This window comes from Marmota marmota, unplaced genomic scaffold, assembly GCF_001458135.2.
Source record: "Marmota marmota marmota unplaced genomic scaffold, marMar, whole genome shotgun sequence".
Lineage (NCBI taxonomy): Eukaryota > Metazoa > Chordata > Mammalia > Rodentia > Sciuridae > Marmota > Marmota marmota.
The window spans coordinates 89869509-89881185 of record NW_026000026.1 but is presented as its reverse complement, the minus strand read 5'-3'; the positions used below and the strand labels follow the sequence as shown (position 1 = coordinate 89881185).

Below are 11677 nucleotides of genomic sequence, written 5' to 3'. Positions count from 1 at the left end.
AATGTTAAGTGGTCAAAATTTCTACAGATCAAAGTTTCTAAATATTTTATATTTTAAGAACAAGAGGGAAGTAATATATATATATAAACATTTATTTTGAGGTTAAATCTTATTTTTTTTTAATTATTAAAATTTGTTTCTTGCCAGCTGTGGTGGTTCATGCCTATAATTACTCCCAGCTACTTGGGAGGCTCAGTCAAAAGGATTGCAAGTTTGAGGGCAACCTCAGCAACTTAGTGAGACTTTGTCTCAAAATAAAAAATGGAAAGGTCTGGGTATGTAACTCAGTGAAACAGAGCCCCCGGTTCTATCACACACACACACACACACACACACACACACACACCAATATTTCTAGGACTTAATGCTGAAATCAAGTAAAGTCATATTTGTCACAAAACTTATCTTTTCTCTCAATGAAATAAACATCATACTTTGGTATAAGTTAATACTCTGCATCATACATGTTTTCAGGATAATGCACCAGAATATAAAATTCTTTTGACTGTGTATTATGTAAGATTTTATATGTTGCTACCATAAGTTTAAGAATTTTCTTAGTGTTAATAAGCAGGCTCTTTCAGATGCAGAATATCAGCAGCAAATAGTGATAGTTTGTGTTCTTCTTTACCTATTTCTATCCCTTTAATTTTTTTCTCTTGTCTAATTGCTCTGGCTAGAGTTCAAGGATGATGATGAATAGAATTGGTGAAAGAGGACATCCTTGTCTTGTTCCAGTTTTTAGCAGGAATGCTTTAAATTTTTCTTCATTTAGAATGATGCTGGACTTGGGTTTGGCATGTATAGTTTTTACAATGTTGAGGTATGTTTCTACTATCCCTAGTTTTTCTAGTGTTTTGAACAAAAAGGTGTGCTGTATTTTGGCAAATGCTTTTTCTACATCTATTGAGATGATAATATGATCTTGTTTTTAAGTCTGTTCATATGATGAATTACATTTATTGATCTTTTTAATGTTTTTGTATGCAATTTGTCAGAATTTTATTGAGAATTTTTTCATCTATGTTTATCAGAGATATTAGTCTGAAGTTTTCTTTCCTTGATGTGTCTTTGTCTGGTTTTGGTATCAGGGTGATATTAGCTTCATAGAATGAGTTTGGAAGGATTCCCTCCTTTTCTACTTCATGGAATACTTTGAGAAGTATTGGTGTTAGTTCTTCTTTGAAGGTCTTGTAGAACTTGGCTGAGAATTCGCCTGGTCCTGGGCTTTTCTTGGTTGGTAGGCTTTTGATGGTGTTATCTATTTTATTACTTGAAATTGATCTGTTTAAATTATGAATGACCTCCTCATTCAGTTTGGGTAGGTCATATGCCTCTAGAAATTTGTCAATGTTTTTGACATTTTCTATTTTATTAGACTATAAATTTTCAAAATAGTTTCTAATTATCTTCTGTATTTCAGACATATCTGTTGTGGTATTTGCTTCTAAACATCTATCTCTCACCCTGCACAAAAATCAACTCAAAGTGGATCAAAGACTTAGGCACTAGATAGAGACCCTGTGCCTAATAGAAGGAAAAAATGGGCCCAAATCTTCACTATGTCAGCCTAGAATCTGACTTCCTTAAAAAGACTCTTAAAGTGCAAGAAGTAAAATCAAGAATCAATAAATGGGATGGATTCAAATTAAAAAGCTTATTTTCAACAAAGGAAACAATAAAGTGAGGAGAGAGCCTACAGAATGGGAGAAAATCTTTACCACACGCACCTCGATAAAGCAATGATCTCTAGAATATATAAAAAACTCAAAAAACTTAACAAAAAAATAACACAGTCAATAAACGGGCTAAGGAACTGAACAGACACATCACCGAAGAAGAAGTACAATTGATCAACAAATATATGAAAAAGTGTTCAACATTTCTAGCAATTAGAGAAATGCAAATCAAAACTACTCTAGGATTTCATCTCACTCCAGTCAGAATGGCAATCATCAAGAATACAGGCAACAATAAATGTTGGCAAGGATGTGGTAAAAAAAAAATACACTCATACATTGCTGGTAGGACTGCAAATTGGTGCAACCACTATGGAAAGCAGTATGGAGATTCCTCAGAAAACTAGAAATGGAACCACCATTTGACCCAGCTATCCCACTCCTTGGTTTATACCCAAAGGACTTAAAATCAGCATGCTATAGTGATGCAGCTACATCAATGTTTATAGCAGCTCAATTCATAATAGCTAGACTATGGAACCAACCTAGATGTCCCTCAATATGAATGGATAAAGAAAATGTGGCATATATACACAATGGAATATTACTCAGCTTTAAAGAGTAAAATTATGGCATTTGCCAGTAAATGGTAGGAGTTGGAGAACATCATGCTAAGCAAAATAAGCCAATCCCACAAAACCAAAGGCCGAATGTTTTCTCTAATATGCGGATGCTAATTCACTAAGAGAGAGTACTCAAGAAGAATACTATTACCTTTGATTACATAGAGGGAATGATGGGAGGGGAGGAGAGGGAATATGGGGATAGGAAAGATAGTAGAATGAAACAGACATTATTACTGTATGTATATATGTGACTACATGACTAATATGATTCTGCAACATGTACACTCAGAAAAATGAGAAATTTATCCCATCTATGTATGATATATCAAACTGCATAAAAGCATTCTACTGTCATGTATAACTAATTAAAACAAATTTAAAAATTAAAAAAATAAGCTGGTTCTATTTTTATGTTTTGTGTCAGGGGCTGCCCTGCACACAAGCTGAGCACACCCCCTCAGCCTTGAATAATGAGGGTATTGAATTGGCATTGCACGCTGAGCAAAGCAAGTGGGCCTTGCCTTTGCTCAGCAAGAAAGTGCAGCTCTGGGCCTGGATGACACCCAATGGCATTGGGTTGACACCACTCCCACCCTTTTTGTTTTTGTAATTGTATCCCTTGCCTTATTTGAGTGGAATATTCTATCCAATGTCTTCTCCCTAATAAATAGAGGGGTTCAGGATGTGCTTGCTGTCTTGCTCCTCTTGCCTTGCTTGCTCCTTGTGCCCTTTTCCAGCACAGTCCAGCATGGGAGCTTGACCCTTGAGGTCATGGAGACTCCCTGACCCACACGAAAGGTGCTTCTGTGTTCATGTGGTCTTTTCATTGCCAAACCAATTCACATGGAGTGACCCTGATTCCATCACCTGCCCAGGATATGGGCAATAGTTTCTGATCAAGATGTTATTGAATTCTTGTTCTAAATAAAAAGTTCAAAGAACCTATTACTATGTTTAGACACGGTGGCACACATCTATAAATTTAGCTTCTCAGGAGGCTAAGACAGGAGGATCCCAAGTTCAAGGCCAGCCTCAACAATTTAGGAAGACCCTATGTCAAAGAGGTCTTTGCTAAAAAAAAAAAAAAAAAAAGCCTGGTAATGTAAGTGTCAATGGTAAGCACCCTTGGGTTCAATTCCCAGTACCAACATAAGAAAAAGAGAGAAAAAAAATCTGTATATCTTTTTGAATCCTACAAGTGTTAGGTTACTATGTTGGTCATTCATTGTCTTCTGATCCTTAAGTTCTTCAAGTTGCCTTTTTCTGAAGAAACAGAAAGGAAATCGTAATGGGACAAGAAAATCTGAAACTAGAAATCTAATCTTTATATCTTTTGGTAAATTCAATGTATCAAAAAAGAAAGCAGCCTTGTGAAAGACTAAATTAGATAAAAGGGATAAAAATATCAGTTTATATTTACATACTATAAAATATACCATTTTAAAGGGGAAATAAGGTAGGACAAAGAAACATAATTTTACAGAAAATGAAACTTTTTGGAAAGAGGTATATCTTCTGTAGAAAAAAATTTTGATTTGTTTAAATTAAAGTTTCAAAATGTGTGAACATTAGGTTTTTTGTATTTTCATAAGTATGTATTGAAAATTACTTTGAAAATATAATCTACTTTTAAAATTTTGAAATGTATGTATTATGTGAGTTTAATGAACCTCTAATTTCTTGTTTTACAAAATTGTCTGCTTCCCATAAATGTAAATATACTCTCAAAAGATCATTTTAAAGGCTCCATACATCTTATAAATTACTGTTCAAATAGAAAAAAGGTAGGGACTTATTTCTACATATTGTTGCATCACAGTGCATAATAATAACATTACTATTTTTGTGTTCTACTCCAAATTTCTGGAAATTTGAAACAATTGATTATCTTTCTGTATGCATGTTTATTAGACAATATAGCCAGATTTTCCAATTTCTCTTAACTTATAATTCATTGAAGAACAATTTTCATTAATTTAAACGTTGATTTTTTTTTTCACAGAAAGTAATGTATTTTCAACTAGGGACAAAAAGTATAAATGTAAGAATAAATTTTGCAAATACTTACTATAATCCTAAAATTGCTTTATCCCTTAAAGATGTATACTAGTGGTTTTGAATACTGTAGTCAAAAATAATTTCCACTAAGATATTTTCACCAGAAAATTTATCATAAGTTTCTACAAAATCAATTATACATGAGATTTTTTTTTTTTAGTTTGGCAATAAGAGAGAAAAAAAATGGCTGAGTGATTGTATTCATGGACATTACTCAATTCAATTCTTAAAGAATGTATCAATTCTAAGTGATAGCAACGGAGGTATTCAAATGTTGCTCTTTAAATTTTTTATGGCAATGAACTATTAATAGCTCTTGTTCTTTCTCCTGACATTCTGCTTTGAAATTTGATTCTTCGGTCAATGTGAATATATATTTTCTTATATTTTTGGCTGCTTATATGCATGGTGGATAGACCTCTGTATATCTGTCTTCAACAAGTGATTTCTATGGCTTAATGTCTCATTACACAATATACAAGGATGATTTCATGTTTTCAAATATTTGGGGGTCTTATAAACTTCATTGAAAAACTTGCACTGGGGGAAACAATGTAAATAAAAGAAACTGCACATAACTTTCATTGTTTTTTTGTTTGTTTTTGTTTTTTTTTCAAATCCAAGAATCTGGGAATGCAGAAATTTAAATTTGTCTTCTCACAGGGGCTTGGAATGAACTGAGTCAAAGTGAGCTCATTTAATTGCAAACAACAACAAACTTGCTATTGAATACATATGGTTGAGTGCATACAAGTTGGTGACTTTCTGTATAACTGGAAGTTCTCAAAATCTATTTTATATGGAATAGAAGTGAAGATAAAAGTGCTGTATTTAAAGCTTACATTTGTATTATTAAAATTTAACAGTAAAATTGTGATAATGGATTAGAAAATAAACTGCAGAGACATCTTTGGAGAAGGAGAACTTTAGTCAATGAATTTTTGAAATTTGTAATAGGTAATAATAAAAGCATTGATTTTTAGTCAGGATTACTACCGATTTTAAATTCTCTACAGGAACTTTTCTCCTTCCTTATTTTCCACATGTGAAAATATCATCTTCAACAATCCAGTCCTTCATTCTTCACTGCACTCTACATTTGGCTATTATATACATGATCATAAAGCAGAGGTTTTAAATTTCAACATTACTGAGAGTAGGGCTAGATAATTCTTTGTGGAATCAATACTGAGTATGAAAACATATAGTATGAGGCATCCCAGTGTAACCTTCTAGATTAGACAATGATATGCATGAACAGACAGATAAGAAGGGATTCACTGGCTTAGCTAACACTTTCATATTAATCAGTCTTGGCAAATGACTGGGATGATGATTTTGTACCTAGAACATCCTAAAAAACAGCTTAGTACCTACACAGTCACTGGTGAGCTTGATGAGTCAAGTTTCAGTAGAGTTTATGGGAAAGTTATCCCAACACAGGGCATTGATGAATAGCTGAAAAGTGACAAAGCAGATAGTGTTTGACTAGGAATTGGACAAAATAGCACAGATTCTTTCTCTAACTCTACCCCTTACCAAAGAAACAGTGTTGGATTCTCTCAAAGAGCAGCTCAGTGATCTGCTAACTTTAACTTCTTAGGCTATTCCCCCTAGCGCTCTCTCTCTCTCTCTCTCTCTCTCTCTCTCTCTCTTTGTTTAGTTATAGATGGACACAATGCCACTTATTTATTAATTTATATGTGGTACTGAGGATCGAACCCAGTGCCTCATTCAAGCCAGGCAAGCACTCTACCACTGAGCCACAACCCCAGCCCCTCTCTCTTGGTTTTGATGGACAAAGGGCCAAAACAGATTTGCTACAAAATCCTTACTCCTTGATAGTCAAATATAAATCAGAAATGTTTTCTATGAGCAGGTTTTTATGCCATTCACTATAGTCTCCTCCAAATTTCTATTTTAATGATTAAATACAATGCAGCAAATTTTCCATTAAAGATTACTCAGCCATTTACAAATCCATCTATTCCCAGATATTTTTAACACATTTCTTAGCACTAAAATTTATAATTTTTTAGCCTCAAGACTTGCTTCACTTTTGAAAAAAAATAACTTAGAATTATTATTTTCAGTAGGAGTGTGTGAGAGAAATATATTCAGGAGACTTTAAAAATTAATTTGTATGCCTCTGGTGCTTTGGGAAACTTTGGGAGCATATAAAAAGTCTTTTAGAATCGTTATTCTGTTTATGACATAGAGTGTCTTTTACTACTTATTTTTATTTAATTAATTTCTTCTGCTGGTAATTTATCCTATTCTATCTTGCTATAGAAGTGCTAACCTTCCTTTAAAATGAACTCAAATCAAACCTCTCTAGGAAAGCTTCTAGTCCTCTCACTCCCCCATAATACTCCATTAATACCTCATGCTACTCCAGAATTCAGTCCAATTTGTCTTGATATTAGAATTACTGAACTGCCCTTATCACTGTTGTATCTCCTACTGAAATTACACAATGTTTTACAAAATAGAGCTAAAATATATTTACTGAAATTAATCAAAGTTGATCACAATGCCAAAAATGGATCTGAATCAAGTTTAAATATTTCCTGAACTTAGTTTCACATTATCATAGGCTTTATTGCAATAATTTTGAGCCCATTTTAGGCTAATTGACAAATAATTAAAAGAAATAAATCATATCTGAAGATAATTGTGGTTTATATGGCGAATTAGCTCATTAATTGCTGAACAATCAATAAATAATTTGTTGAATGGGAAATAATGGTGTAGTGTTCACAAATTATCAATGTGATTTGTATATTCATATCATAGAGCTGTTATAACACTGCCACCGATGATTTTAAGTCATGAGACCAGAGCTACCCTCATGTTCACTTTATGAACTTAGCCATATTTGTTATTCATAATACATAAATCCCTCCTGTGTACCATGCCTAACTCATAAGGTTACTATTAAGATTAAATACAATGAGAATAAAAATAGTTTAAAACTACTGAGATATAAATTAATAAGTTGTGCTGTTTTCATTTAATCATCACAAAATGATGGATTAATATTCTGATCTTTATAAATAAAGAAATTTTGTCACAGGGAGTCTATGTAATTGTCTTAAGAGCAAAGAGCTATTAAAAGGTAGAAGTGGGATTTGGTGTCAAATACTCTGAGCCAAAGTTCTTAGGCAAAATGCTAAATTGCTGAAGTGTTAACTCCCTCATTTTAAATTTTATAAAACTTGAATATTACATTATCTATTCTGAAATACTAAGATCTCGAATTCCTAGAGTAGAACTTAAGAGAATTAAAAAAAAATTCTTAGTGGTATTCAATAATAAATCTAATAAAACACTCCATAAAATTTCAAATAAAATTTAGGGAAAAAAAGCTAAAGGATTAATGAAGAAGTAAAGATATTGGATTAGTGACTTGCTAATTACCTCTCCCCTATACAGTAGCTAGTTGTATTCTCTAGTTTATTGCATGTATCAAAATAATTATTCATTATTCAAAATAATGAATCTTAAATTAATCCAGTAGTGGTTCACCTAGAGGCCTTATTATCATTCTGTAACTCATGTAAAGTCAAAACTTGAAAGTTTAAGCATTAAAAACTTGTAAGACCCGGAAGATCCATCTACTTGCCTTCTATTTAAGAAAGTGATATCACTCACATGCCATCATTTGGATTGCTTTCTTCAACTCTGCGATTTCTGTGGAAATGTGCAATTCAGAAAAGAACACTGCCACCCAGGGGATAGAGAATTGAAAGTGCACAGACAGAATGCCTGAAAAATTCACTGCATTTAAAAAATTTTAGTAGACAATTTTAACTCATTCTATCCAAAATATTATTTCAATGGGTGTCCAATATGAAAATTATCAAGAAATATGCCACATTCTGTTTTTTTCTTTAAAATCCAGTTTACATTTCACACTTACAGTACATCTCAATTCAGACTAGTCAGGTGCTGGATGACTTCATGGGATAGATCATGGCATGGCAGCATTGAAGTATAGAATTAGCAGGCAGCTGTGTTTTACTAGATCTGTTAATAAAAACAGCTAGCACATGCTGCATGTTTACACCATGATGCCAGGTACTATACTGATGATGTATGTCTCATTTAATCTTTTATGACATCCCTCTTGGGTACGTACTTTTATAATTTCCATTTTACAGAGGGGAAAACTAAGGCTTAAAGAAAGAGCAACCAGTATGTAGCAGAGTTAGAATATAAACTTGGCTATGTCCTATTCTCAGAGCTTGTAGTCCCAAAACATAGAACACTTCATGAATTTGCATGTCATCTTTATGCAGGGACTATGCTAATCTTCTCTGTATCGATCCAATTTTAGTATATGTGCTGGCAAGCCAGCACATCACTGCATTGGTTCTGGATTGTGAATGAAACACTCTGTTATGTTGCAGTGTTCTGTCGGTTGAATTAGTAGTAATTGTTCAATTACTAAACGTTCTAAAGAACATGCTTATGAGAAATGACAGGATTCTCAATAATAACTTCTCTTGTACTCAACTCATTTAAGTAAAAGAGAAAGTTGTGTAGGTACAACCTCCTACTTGGCAAAGTTCCATAACTTTTTAACAATTCTATTGGAATTAGAACATCTATGGGAAAATGATATGAGCTAGAGATACATGCTAACTCTGTTATTAGTTAAAGTTCTAGCAAAACTAGTACAATAAAATGAGATGTTTCAGTCTGAAACATCAGTTTCAGAGGGCTAATTATCTTTCTTATACAACTTCTTTCTGCATAGTTAAAAAATTCCTTCCTCTCAAAGGAAAATACTTGAAAAAAGTAATGGATAACAAATGTTCCCCCAAATCATAGTTTTGTCTATACTGGCAATAAATAACTAAAATAGAACATATTCCATTCACAGTGGAAACAAACACCATGAGATTATGTTTTCAATTTTAATTTAAAAGTTAATATTAGCACATTAATCAAAACTCAAAAGTACACAAGAAAACAGTGAAGACATTACACATGTGCCTCAGCTGCTGATTTCTTCTTTAAAGAACAAAGATGCTACAAAGAATAGTAAATATGGTGTGTACACACATTCTTTCACCAAGCACACATCAATAATAGCATATTCTAGTATAGATCCATTTGATTTATTCATTATACAATATACCATCAAGATCCTCCATTCCAGTAAATACTGAATTGATTATTCTTCTATTAAGAAGATTAAGTTCTTAACTTAATCATTTATTAATGATGGGTAGATTCCATCTAAACTTTTATTATTACATACAAGTAATAAATTTTATTATACATACATGCTTTGTACAGTATAACTGTAGTATTTTTCTAGAAATATGAATGCTAATTTAATAATAAGAATATTTATTTAACAGTTTTAATGAGTGATAACTACATAAAACTGATGTTTTGACATATATATGCACTGGACCAAAAGAAAGAAAAAAATTAATCCTCCCCCCCAAATTTTCTCATGATACTTTGACATGTCACCTTGCATCCTTCTACCCTTTCACTACTAGTTTCTCAAGCAACCATTGATCTGTTTTTGCCACTATATATTGTTTACATTGCATTTCCTAGAGTTTTAGGTAAATGGAATTTTAAAATTATTATTTATTTACTCTAATTTTTTATACATAATGGCAGAATGCAATTCATTTCATATTACACACATAGAGCACAGTTTTTCAAGTCACTGTACACAAAGTATTTTCACACCATTCATGTCTTCATACATGTACTTAGGGTAATGATGCCCATCTCATTCCACCATCTTTTCTATCCCCTTGCCCCCTCCCTTCCCCTCCTTCCCCTTTGCCCTATCTAAAGTTCCTCCGTTTCTCCCATGCTCCCTCTCCATCGCCATTATGAGTCATCATCCTCATATCCAAGAAAACATTCAGCCTTTTTGGGGGGGAATTGACTTACTCCACTTAGCATTATATTCTCCAACTCCATCCATTTACCTGCAAATGCCATGATTTTATTCTCTTTTAATGCTGAGTAATGTTCCATTGTGTATATATACCACAGTTTCTTTATCCATTCATCTACTGAAGAGCATCTGGGTTGGTTCCACAATTTAGCTATTGTGCTGCTATAAACATTGATGTGGCTGTGTTGCTGCAGTCTGGCTGGGCACACAAAATCACGAGCCACCACACAGCTTGTAGATTCAAACAGCAACTCTTTATTCCCGAACTCACACCAGCCGTCTACAATCACGTTCTGGGGAAATCTACGTTCTCTGCCCAAATCCACATCCACTGGGCTTCTATCTCCCCAAAAATACTGTCTGAATCCCGTGAGAACTCAAGGGGAACTCAGGCAGCAGGATACGCCCTATTCCCAGCAGGAATAACCTTAAACCTTAAACCTGGAACCTAAACCGGGAACGCCCTAAACCCGATTATCCTAAACCCGATTATCCTAAACCGGGAACACCCTAAATCCGGATCCGCCCTGGTCCTTGAGCAAGGTCACCTACATGCAATGTCACTGCAAAATGTCCTATTTCCACGAGTCCTTCCACTAAGCAACATGGGGTACGCTGGCAAGGAAATTGTCATACCTACTTGGCTAATGGCTCCCAGCACTGTAGTATGCTGTTTTTAAGTCCTTTGGGTATAAGCCAAGGACTTGGATAGTTGGGTCAAATGGTGGTTCCATTCCCAGTTTTCCAAGGGAAAAAAAATCTCCATACTGCTTTCCATATTGGCTGCACCAATTTTCAGTCCCACCAGCAATGTATGAGTGTGCCTTTTACCCCACATCCTCGCCAACACTTACTGTTTTTTGTATTCTTTATTCTTAATAGCTGCCATTCTTACTGGAGTGAGATGAAATCTTAGATTAGTTTTGATTTTCATTTCTCTAATTGCAAGAGATGTTGAACAGTTTTTCATGTGTGTTGATTGATTGTATATCTTCTTCTGAGAAGTGTTTGTTCAGTTCCTTGCCCATTTATTTATTGGGTTTTTTTGTTTGTTTGTTTTTGTTTTTGTTTTGTTTGTTTGTTTTTTGGTGTTAAGATTTTTGAGTGCTTTATATATCCTAGAGATTAGTGCTCTATCTGATGTGCTTGTAGTAAACATTTTTCCCATTTTGTAGGCTCTCTATTTACGTCATTGATTGTTTCTCTTGCTAAGAAGAAGCTTTTTAATTTGAATCCATCCCATTTATTTATCTTGGTTTTAATTCTTGAGCTATAAGAGTTTTATTAAGGAAGTTGGGTCCTAATTCAGAATAATGGAGATTTGGAACTACTTTTTCTTCCATTAGGCACAAGGTCTCTGGTTTATTTCCTAGGTCCTT

General features: G+C 33.7%; 1 non-coding gene across 1 annotated transcript; it reads right to left on the bottom strand.

The window, feature by feature from the left end:
• Positions 1-8619: 8619 nt before the first annotated feature.
• LOC125619272 lies at positions 8620-8725 on the bottom strand. The gene has a single exon (XR_007350760.1). It is a non-coding gene; the product is annotated as a U6 spliceosomal RNA (small nuclear RNA).
• Positions 8726-11677: the final 2952 nt, after the last annotated feature.